Here is a 12,179-nt window from a genome sequence, read left to right on the forward strand (position 1 = left end):
CGTGCTGTACTGCCCAGTACAAGAAATACAGACATACTGGAGGGAGTCCAATAAGGGACCATGGAGGTGTTGAAGGGTCTGAACCATCTCTCCTATGGGGAAAGCCTGAGAGAGCTGGGACTGGTTAGTCTGGAGAAGAGAAAGCCTGGAGAAGAGATTGTGGGATCTTATCAATGTATCTAAGTAGCTGAACAGAGGGTACACAGAGGACAGAGCCAGGTTCTTTTCAGCAGTGCCCGGTGACAGGACTGGAGCCAATGGGCACAAACTGCAACACAAGAGGTTCCCTCTGAACATGCAGAAACACTTCTTCACTGTGAGGATAACCAAGCACTGACACAGGTTGCCTAGGGAGGTTGTGGAGTCTCACCTTGGAGATATTAAAAAAAACCACCTGGACATGGTTCTGGGCAACTGGCTCTGGGTGGCCCTGCTTGGTCAGAGGGGTTGGACCAAGTGACCTCCTCTTGACCTGTCCCTTCCAAACTCAACCATCCTATGATTCCTTGAAAGGGACAGGACCTGAACCCTGTGCTCTGAAAGACCTAAATTAGATGAGTTTCCACTGTTCTTCTTGCAGTCATTTGCTAATCTCCAGTGATCCTTCTCCATGAGAGCGGTGGTCAGTCCAGACAACTATCATGTATTCATGCTGTTATAGGCTTTCAGGTGATAGTTGTTATTGCCCGTGTCATCCACATCAACACAACTTGCAGGGAGACACTTAAAGATAAGGGGGATGACACAGTTAGAACTCACCAGTTCAGCACATCTATTCCCAAGTGACAGTTTATAAGGAACAACCTTAATATTTGTATTTCCTATCTTGAAATACTTAGTCTTGCAGATAGTGTAGTCTTCTAACATTTTCAAAATTTCTTAAAAAAAATTAATTAAATTAATTTACCACATCTAATTCCATTTAGTAGGTCCACAAAGGACAGTCAAAAGCACTGATCTAAAGACATTTAGTAACACAGCCCAGACTTCCACTAGATGAATTCAAGAAGCAGCTGGTAACACTTACACAGACCGGCTGTCTGTGCGGAGATCGGTGTATCAGTCATAGGGCAGTAATACAGATTGTCATCTGTGGGTTCTGTTCATGGTTCTTGAAGTGAATCTTACTCTGATTTTTACAGATAGGCATATAGTGCATTTGGGGTGTTAAGGTAGTAGTTTAGCAACATAGACTGATTTCTGTTGGAATCATATGGTATTGAGCCCGCTCTTTCTAACAGAATTTGGCTTTTGCAGTTGTGCAGTGGCCCTCTGTGGACCTCCCAGTAGTGCTGTGAGCTGGCAAAACCCAGCAGGTCAGGACAACAGGAGGGGATCAAGGTGAGAATGCTCAGGGATGTGCACTTTGCACTGAAGCAGCAGAAACTCAGAGAAGTAGATTTCTTAGAGCTAAGGTTCTCCCTCTGCCCCCAGTTTAACTGTTTGTTTTCCCTGGTCAAGGGTGATCTCTGAAGTGAAAATTCATCCAGAGTTAAGAATCTTTTCCTGATGGTATGTTTGCTATAATTGGTGTTTATAAGTTGTTCCAGGGGGGATGAAACGTGGTCAGTGCAGATGGGATACCCAGTGATATTTTCAGCAAACATCCATTAAGTTCTGCTTATCATTGTTACTACAAATATGTTTTTTATATATATATACGTACACATTATATATAGATATATTTTCTACATATTTGTTATATACATATATTAGAAACTCAGTATTTACCCAAATTAGAGGTTTTTCATGGGCACAGCACAAATTTTGCCAAGTTGTATTTCCCTATTACTATGTGTAAACATAACGAACATGTGAAATATTAGTTCAAGCTCTTGCAAAGTTATTGACCCTTTCCCCCTCTTATTCTCAGAAACAGCTGAACTGGCTGTACCAAAATCTAAGAATCAAAACAAAAACACAGCCAGCTAGAGTACATAAAGTAAATGTGCTACAAATGATTATGTCTGGCAAAATATAAGCCACTGAAAGCAAGAACTTCATGGGAAAATATCAGACAGCCAGAATTATCAGGATCACCTATCATGATCCACTGATCATTTCATAGAGTTAAAATGGAAATTGGTCTTGACTATATTGAAATCACATTATGGTTTCATTTTGCCTTTATAGGAAACATCTGGGAATGCTGGAACTTATTCATACTTTAGGTCTCCTAACTCTTGTACCTCATCCCTGAAAGTTTTTGAGACACTCATAGTAGTTGGCAACTTTCATTCCCGCAACAGAACTCTTGCCTACACCTAAGTCAACACAAATTTATAAAGAAATTAAAGACATGCAATAAGCCTTAGAAAATCTGCAGCATTTTCTGTGGCATTTAATTTTCCTTAAATGACTTTTCATGATAGGCAATATGTGATAGTTATTGCTAAGACAAAAACATTAAAAAAAATAGAGAATGATGCAAAAGGTACCTGTTTAGGGAAAAAACTTACATAGAGGCTGAAGAATTAATTTTCAAAGGATTTATGAAGATGTGTGAACTGGAGGTCTTTTTAACAAAAATGATATCATTTAAACTCTCTCAGTTGTGGCTATACAAACATTTCAATTACAATACCCCTATAATAAGAAGAGAAGCAGACTTCTGGATCTGCATACTTGTGTCTCTCTGCTTGTAGATATTGTATATTTGGAAGGTATATGCAGTTAAATTTTACACTCCAGGACATATAAAATGGGCATATAGGGTGCAACCCTGCAAGGTGCTGGTACTGTGTTCACTGCCACACTATAATGGCTCTCTGCAGTCATACCCTGATGGGTCTCGTCTGATGTATCTGTAGTTAGAATTGTGCTGAAGGGACTTGCTGGGCTTGGTTCAGAGATGAACCTTTACAGCATTAAGTCTGTGTTAATTCACACACTTGCATTGATGCTGTATTTCAGCTCTCAGATTGTTAACTTTTTGATCCTAATTATTTTTGCTTCTTTTTCAGATTATTTGAGTAACTAACAAATATACATCCAGTGGTTGCTTCTCTAGTGAAGGATTAGGTTGGCTGCCCTGTAGCTAGCAGGAATGCTGTATCACTTGAAAATGGTGTGAGAAGTGCCTATTTTTATGACAATTACTTTTACATTTCCACCCAAATGAATTTGTCTGTCCTGAAAGAGTCATGGTGTAATTTAGTTTGATAGGTATCTTCTCCTAATAAAAATCTTTTCCCCATATCTTTAGCTGAAGGTGTGCTCCCTGCCAGCTCTGCAGGACTCGACTAGATTTAAACCCAGAAATGCAGAAACTGAGCAATGGAAATGAACTATCAGCAGCTTTTGAATCCAAAGCACTGAATGTTGCTGTGAACCCAGAATAATAAACTGTGTTTCAAGATGTAGACCCTGTGGATGAAATATATATTCCATAAATGGTTCTGAGGACAACATTATGGATAAGCTCCACAAGCTTCTTGGTCCAATTTGGTAGCAGAACACATGGCATTGTTTGGAAATTACAGAAATATTTTAGTGAGGGTATAGGGGTAAGTGATGTTTATATTAAAATTTGCAGTTTTACTTGTATTTTGGAGAGAAGAGTTTGTTTTTTAAAAAAAGTGTTTAAGAAGTATGTATGAATAGGAAAGGGTCTTTGTCTCATTCTTGAGTTATTCTTCATACGTTAAATTTTGTAGAATTTTTAGTTCTTTAACTGTCTATGCTGATTTCTTTGAGATACATGTCACTTCAGATGTTCATTAGTTTAAACTTTCTTTCCTGAAAATAAGAATTTTTAATTGTGCTTTGTAAGTTGATTAAAAAAAAAAAACAAACAAAAAAATCCCCAACCAAAACCAACCAACCAAACAAAAACCCAACAAACCAACACTGTTAGTACTAAGCAGCATTTTAACTTTCGTTCCTGGATTCAAATAGCTAAAGGATATGAGGATGATTCATAAATGCAGAACTGGCTCGGCAATAAAAATCAGTGCATATAAAATATATGTAACTGTAAAATTTAACATTTAGCCATAAAAGCTAATGTCTACAGGCACAGGAGAAGCTGAGTTATTAACCCTTTTATTGCATGCAGGGCTTTTTAAGAGTTTTGTGGAAAGAGCAACGTTTATATTCATTTTGGTAAATGTGCTGGGGAAAGACCATACTGTATTCTCCAGCAACAAAATCTATTAGAAACTGTTGTCTTCTCAGTTATTTCTCCGAGAGGTCAACAAGGACAAGGCAGGCAGTCTGGCACTTGGAATTCCTACAGAATCCCAGAGTTCTGAGATTCACTTTGTAGTGGTTTGAACCTTGTTATCCCCAGAGGCTAAGAGAAGTGGTAGACCCCAAGGGGTGGAAACCCCTGGAAGTTTTGAAGTTCTGCCCAATGGACGCTCCTGCAGAAATGTAAACATACCACAACCAGACCGGAAAAGAAGAGTTGTAGTTTGGTTGTAGAAGAGGTGGCCATGTTGTAGAGCCACGAGGAAGGGGCTCTGAGCCCCTTGGGGCCTCTGGCCCCCTTCCCAGCCCCTGGCTGGGGCTGCAGGGACCTGGAACAGCATAAAGCTGGGCTAGGTGCCTGTAGTTATGCCGGGAGATGTTTTCTCCATGGGCACAGAGCAGCAGCCGACGCTGACCAGAGAAACAGTGGCAGAGAGCCAGAGATAAGAACCTGAACTGAAGAAGCAGCAGAAGCAACATGCAGCACTGCAGAGGAGACTCCTGGAAGGAGAGTCGAGGAAAGGAGAGCCAGCAGCTGAGAGCTACAGAGTTCCTGGGGGTAAGACTGATACCAGATCCCCAAAACTCCTTTGAGACCTCCTGGAAGGAGGAAGATGATGGACTCTTACTTGAAAGAGCCTTGAAGTGCGACATGCACTGTAGAAAGGAGCTAGAGAGCTCCGAGAGGAATGCAGGGGGAGTTGACCTTGGCTGCCCCCCCTCGCACTGCTGCCACGGTGGCAGCCTGAGAGACAGGGCACAGAGGCCCTGCAAGAGATACCAGACCGTCACGAAGACCCCCCTGTGTCTTCGTGATATGACGTGGTGAAACGACCTTGTCTGGGGTTACGAAGGCCACGGAAGACCCCTCGGTTGTGAGGCGATGGGGCCGAGAGAGAGGCTTGAATACCTCCCTCGTGGATGCTGGCAGAAAGCCAGCCACAGCTGCTGCATGCATGAGAAGAAGAAACCTGCTGCCTTAGAAGATGCTGCTGCTTAAGGACTGGATGGGATCTGTCCTTCTTTCCCTCCTGGACTTTTATTTGGAGGGGAGAAGAGATCTGATCCATTGTAAATACATATGTCATGGTAGAGATAGTTTGTGATCATGTGTATAATGTGATATGGTATTTATTTGTACAGTCATTGTAATATATTTCCCTTTCCCCCACTTTGGAGTCTGGTGTGTTTTGTCTGGAAAAACCCATCTCACATTAGGTTGAGATGTGGGAGGGGGGATGGAGCTAGGGAATTGGATTTTGGGACTATCTCAAACCATGACAACTTGAAGGTCTCCAGACTCTTGTAGAGGTCCAAGAAAGCTGCACCTTATGATCCGGTAATTGGATTGTGTGTCAAAAACAACCTGGCTGAAAACAAGAAAACCAAAACTTGCTTTGTAAAAACAAAGGTCCAGATAGGGCAAGACAAATTTAGGCGAGCAAGGCACGCAAGCCTCTGTTCTGAGACACTGCAAACTCAGTTTGTGCCCAGCAATGGCAACACTGGGCTGCCAGAGACCACAACTTCATACCAGCCAGAGGTGTGTGCTGGCTGTTTTTGCCTTGCCTACCTTTCCCTCTATGGAGTGGCTGAAGGAAGCAGAGAAGACTGTCGTAGCACAGAAATTGTGTGAACAGTTTCTGTTGCATTTCTGTGATTTCTCCCCTGGCATGGCTGGGTGCAGATAGTAAAAAATGCTGCGCCACTAATATGGCTGCAGGCCTTGTGCCAAGATGCCAGGGAGGAGTTTTTGGGAGGTGAATAAAGTTTTCTCATCTCCTATGACCACCTGTTGTGGTCCAATTAGCAGGGGACAGCAGAGCATGTTTTCCTTATGTAACCAATGTTGTGTGAACAAGAAGCTGAGCGTCATGAGCACTATATAATCTGTCTTTCTCCTAATAAATCTGACATTTGCCTGATCATATTGATCCTGGAGAAATCTGTCCATACCCTTCCATCAACAATTGGTGCCTGCAACACAGGGACTCCAAGTTCGTCAGTTCTTCGGGACGTGAGGCGAGCAGGAAGAGCCGAAGGAAGCAGCTGTTACAGACAGCACTGCCTCGGTGCTGTGAAGAAGGCCGTGCACAGCAAAAATTCAAATCTCGCCCTGATCCGGTGAGTCAGCTGGTGGGAGCATGGGGGTCACACTTTCCAAAGATGAAGAAGTAGTGCAAAGGCTCCTACAATATATAGTCTCTCTAAGAGAGCCAAATTATGATAAAAAAGCCCTTGAAGGGTTAATAGTTTGGGTGAGAGCTAAGAAGCTAATTCCGTCCACTCAAGCCGCCTTTGAGGTATCCATGTGGGATGCTATTAAGGAAGAGTTATGGGACGAGATTTCTAAGGGATCAAAGGATGCTAAAAAATACCCTTCCATCAACAGAAGACAAAACAGTTCATATTCTGCAATGTTAGACTTCTATGTTACCTCTCAAAATGAATGTGGGTTTTACCTCAGCCTGGCAATGGTACGTTCAACTGAAGATTTAATGGGAGAAGCTAACAAGCAATTTACTTAAATGGGTACATATTCAAAGCCCAATTTGTTTCTGACTGATGGCAGTAGTAGTCTACCACTGGCTTCAAAGAAAGCTAGATGAGTACCACTCAGTGAGGGTAATATTGCATCTCCTTCTGTGTGCTGCAATTAAAGAACTAGAAGTATCTCTGTAAATGTTTTACAGTGTAATGCAGCTTTTGTCTCTGCAAAGGATTTTACCTTAAAATAAAGTGGAAGGTGTTTTCCGTCTTCTGTAGATGGGATAAAAAGCTACTACTTAGATCAGACATCTTTAGAACTACTCTGTCTTTTACTAAATGTTGTAGTGTTTAAATATGTTTAATACTTCTACATCTTCAGTACCACAGTCAACACCTGTCCCAGTGAAGACATCTCCTCCCACTCTCCCTCTCTCTCCTCAAAGGGCTCCTTCAGCTCATCTGATTTTTTTTAAGTTCTGGAAGCTCTGCCTTTGAGCGATATGACTGCTGACAAACACCAAATGACCATCCTTTCCGTGCCACTGGATGCCAACGTCCATCCTCTGCTTTTTGAGAAGGCAAATCAAATTCTGTGCACACATGTCTCCTGGAATGTCGAGAGCTTTGGCTGCTGTGTCCACAGGGCTTGCTTTGTATGTGTGTGTATCAGCACTGGGCTTGCTGGCAGTACACCCCACAGTTTCGAGCACTCTCCACAGGAGCAGTGCTGAAGTACTGCCTTGAAATTTCCTCAGCTGATGTTATGTTACCATAAAACTTTTATTTGCCCAGGATGATGCTTAATTTTGTTCATGTGTAGAGGTGATAAAGTACTTGAATACACTAGAGGACATTCTCCTAACACCACGTGGTGTGGTTATGATGTGTTGACATTTTTTAGAGAGAAAGAGTGGCTGAAACAACACCAGAACATTGCAGAGATATGCAGTGGTGTTGGGTTGGTGGCAGAGAAGAAACAGAGACAGATATGAAAGACAATGGATATTGTGGTTCATACTGTATTTTCATGCTTCATATTGGCATTTCTGAAAGAGTACTACTGTGATACAGTTGAGATCAAGTCCCTCTGCAGAGAGGAGATATACAGCAATAGCTCAAGAACTTCTCCATGAAGAAATTAGATAGAAATGACTGAAGACAATTTGCCCCAACCACCTCTAGTACCCTAGGGCTTCCTCCAGGTGGTACTGGTCTTAATAGTCCCTCATTTGTTTGGACAGAACATCTTCCCACACACAGGATACCAAACTCGCCCTTCAAGGAAGGTGCACAGAGAATTGACCACCACTTTCAGCACTTTCAGAATTTGGCAGTCACCTAAGAAACAAGGTGGTCAGCTTCTCAAATTTATTTGAATGCAGGTTTCAAAAGTGTCCTGTAGATGATGTGGCTTGATGCAATCTGCTGAACAATACACAGCTGTACTTTGACACAAAGTGATCACCAAACAGTGCAAGCTGACTTACATGGGTCGAAGGTATCCATGAGAGCAACACAGGCCTAGGATAAAGGAAGGATATAGTGAGGCTCATATTATCTCAGTGACACCTTCTAAAACATGTTGTTAATGGACAGTGAAGATGGGCTTTTTCCCACCAATACTTTACAGTGTTTACAGTGCTAATTTTGTTCACTTCTTTAAACACTTGATGTGAGAAAACAGGTAATTCACATAAGTTATATTGAACCTTGTTAATTAGATGAAATATATTGGGAAGATTGATTTATTCACCACATTAAATAACCACTTACATGCAAAACTCTCTGTTTTCTGACTGGGAACATGACATGTTGGTTGCTTGCTGATTTTTTAATACTTAAATGAAACCTTTTGGCGAAGACAGAACAGCTTCTCTGCTTTTCATTTCTGTTTTTCACAGCTAAGCAGACAGCAACGCACTCTTAACAAAAACACAGAACTTTATTAGGCTTAGAGGCATGTGCAAGAGACAGCCATAGAAAAGTACTTCCAAGATGTGCTAATCATCTGCAAGAAGTAAATATGTTATGGCAGAGTAGCCAATGAATAGACAAGGTTGTCAGGAGATGTGCAGGCTGTAAAACATGCTGCAAGGTAACTGCACACAGAAGATGCCAAAGCAATCTCCAAGGCTCTTGTTATGTCTGTTTCTCACAGCTCAGCACCACATTTAGACACAGAGGCCAAATGATGCAGCTCTTTGACTTCCCATTCTGCGGTTACACTTCTGGGCCCAAGCCAGATGATCTCGGCCTCGTGCTCCAGTGCATCGTACAAGCTCAGCTGTGCCCAGCTCTCACAGCAAGGGCAGTGTCCTGCTCTGCTCAGGGCCAACACACACCACTGAGTCTGAACCCCTCTGCTTGTCACGAGTGGCCAGGTACCCTTTTGCTTTGGAAGTTACTGCCCCTCCAGTCCAACTGATGTGCATTCAGTGTGTGAAAACTCTGTCATCCAGTTAAGTCCTCAGATAGAAAAACCCAGTCTGTGCATTTTACTTGGAATTTTGACAAAATTGGGGTGGGGGGAGGGGTGCAATTATGCAAGCATCTCTTCCAGCAGATCAGAGAGGTGATATCCTCTGAGAGCATAAGTGGTTATAGGCAGCAGTGGGATGTCTGCAGTGGGATTCCTTCCTGCCTGACAGTAGTGTCCTCCTCACACCAAAAAATGTGTCTGCCCTTGGTCTGATTCTGACTGAAACTGCTTCTACCCTTAAAAAGGAAAGAAGTCTTAATGCTTCATTTATTGCATATATTTGTAAATTTGGGCTATGACAACACCTCAAGGAGTGAAGACGAAACTAAGTATTCAGGTTTTCCAATCAAAGAATATACTTGATTGTCTTTCTGTTATTTGAAGGAGGTTTTGAATGACATTCAAGTCTAAGCTTCTCCATTAGAGTGGGCAGATGTCACATTTTCATATAAAAACAATTTATTATATGTACATTGTAATAGCAGGTGGCCGTTGTCCTTAATGCTTACATAGCAGTGATCTCATTTAGGCTGACAATCTGTGAGCTACACGCAGCCAAGCCATGGACCATTCCCGCAGGGTAAGGACTCCACAATGGAGCACTTCCACTGGGCCTGTGCAAAATGGACCCCACCAGCACCAAAGCTGCCTCTGACAGGATTTACTCACATGACTCTGTTCTGCAGGACTGGACCTCTGGGCTTCTTCCATTAACTACTAACATATGCAACCACTGAATCTAATTCCAGCTCCATCTTCAATCTGCTACAGATGATTTTTTACTGTGACATATCATACACGGACAGAATAATGGCTTTTTGCCCTCAATACCTGCTTAAGAAAAAGTAATTCCTGACACAAACTCACATTTACAGGATACCCAATGTACAATGCCATCTTTCAGCTCTACCAGTTTTGTACTACTCCTCTTCCATTTAGCTTTAAAGAGGGAAAAAGTGACTGACTCTGGTTTAATAGTATCTCTATTGCTAGAAGGAAGGGTGTGACAGTATCTTGAGGTATGGCACCTCCAAAATGCTGCAAATCTACTGTCTTAAGTTATATGGAGGGGAAACATCACTTTGTTGTCAACCAGTTGGTAAAAAGGACAGTTTGGCACAGTGAAGAGGAACTATTAAGAATTCACCAACAATTTTAAAGATAAGCACCCATCTACATTAGGACACAGAGACCAGCAGTGTTTGATATTTCTCTCATCTCACATTTATCTATTTTAGAGCACTCTACCCATCCATACAGATTCAGCAGAAAATCATTCTGAAATTAAAACAAGAGTGAAGAGAAATTGCAAACAAGAATAAATAAGAAGCAAGGGACAACTGCACCTTGAGGCTCTCAGTTATTAGAACAGATTTCAGCAAGTGCCTTGGAATGATATAGCTGTTTGTCTAGAGTTTCCAAGACAGGTTATTCAAGGGCACACACAGCCTCTGTCAGGACTGAGCTCTGCACCATGTGGCTCTCAACCAGCTGAGGGGCTGGAGGGCTGTATGCTCTTCTGGGCTGTAACCCTTGATCACCCCTCACAGTAAACATGTGCCCCGTGGTTCTCTGTATGTCAACCTCTACACATGTTCCACTCCTAAACAAATCACTTGCATCGAAAAAGGAGAAAAATGTAACATTATTACATTACATCATTGCATAAAGCACTGTGGTTCTATCAAGCTGCAAGGGAAATAATCTTTTGGGAGCATTTTGCTGGTGTAAGTTGAAGCCTGTTGACTTTCTTGCTGGCAAAACTACACTTGTTCATGGCTTTTATTCCTGGCGGGTGCTTCTGGAGCTCGGTCTTTAAATCTGGCAGCGCCAAACATCTGCAGCCTGTAGTGGCCCTTTTGTAACATCTTGCTGCTTTCCTCTCTTTCCATGGACAAATCCCAAAACTATGTGTCTTTTTCCTTATTGCTGTAATGGTACATTCTCCCAAGAATAATAAAAGCAGACTGGGAACACAATAGCTGGCCTTTTGGCTAAATATTTTGCAAATACCACATGAGTATTTTAGGCTTAATGACCTATTTGCATTTGACAGTCAGGGGCATTGTCTGATTCTCTGTCTTTTCACTTTTGCTTCTGTATTAACTGGTGTCAGTGTTCCTCATATACAGAGGAATATTATTAATCTGGTAAATTGCTGATCTGTTATGGCTGTTTTCCAGGTCCATCCAGCTATCTAAGGTGGTTAGTGTATTCCACACGTTTCATGGACTCTGACTCTAAATGTGTATTTAAGCCATTAAAATAAATGTACTTTTTTAAGATTTTTGTTTTAAAAATTGCTGATAAATTAACAGTGAACATATCAGAAAAATTATTATTTTCTTCAGTCTAAGTAGCAAGTTTTAAGGGCACCGCCGACAGTTGGACAAATGTAATGATTTCATGGACTTTTGAGGAGAAGGATGTGGATGCAGAAGGAAACAGCTTAATTGCAAGGATTAATGAAACTGCTACTAGTTCAGTAACAGCACGTGGTTATATGCTGCAAATGGAATAGCCCTTGTGGAAGGCAAGAGGACTTTTCAGAGAATCATTTAAGATTTTTTAAGTTCAAACATAGCATACACCAATTAAGAGGCTGAAGAGCTGAATAAATACTGAAGTAATTTGATCACATGCACAAACAAAGTCAAAGGCAATGGAAAAGTTAGAAAAAAATTCTGGGAAAGTTAATAAAACAAATAATTTAGGAAACATCTAACAATTACAATCTCATTCATCATTGTTACTCGGGCAAAAACAACTTACACAACAAGACTGTTACAGGTGAACAACAAGCGAATTGGAAAATAAGACAATGGAAAATTTGATATAGTTTGGAAGAATAAGGGGAGGACCTTAACAATCAGGAGAGATTCACATTGGGAACTCTTTGCCATACCAAAAACTGCCAGAGTTCTGAGCTTTGAATATGTGCTGAGAGCTAAGAATAGACCAACATTTTCTTGAACATATATCTTGTTCCTTTTTTCTGATTTTGATGTGCCGAGAAGAG

The sequence above is a fragment of the Pipra filicauda genome, unplaced genomic scaffold, assembly GCF_003945595.2.
Source record: "Pipra filicauda isolate LSUMZ 115617 unplaced genomic scaffold, ASM394559v2 scaffold243_size1161148_pilon, whole genome shotgun sequence".
Taxonomy (NCBI): Eukaryota; Metazoa; Chordata; class Aves; order Passeriformes; family Pipridae; genus Pipra; species Pipra filicauda.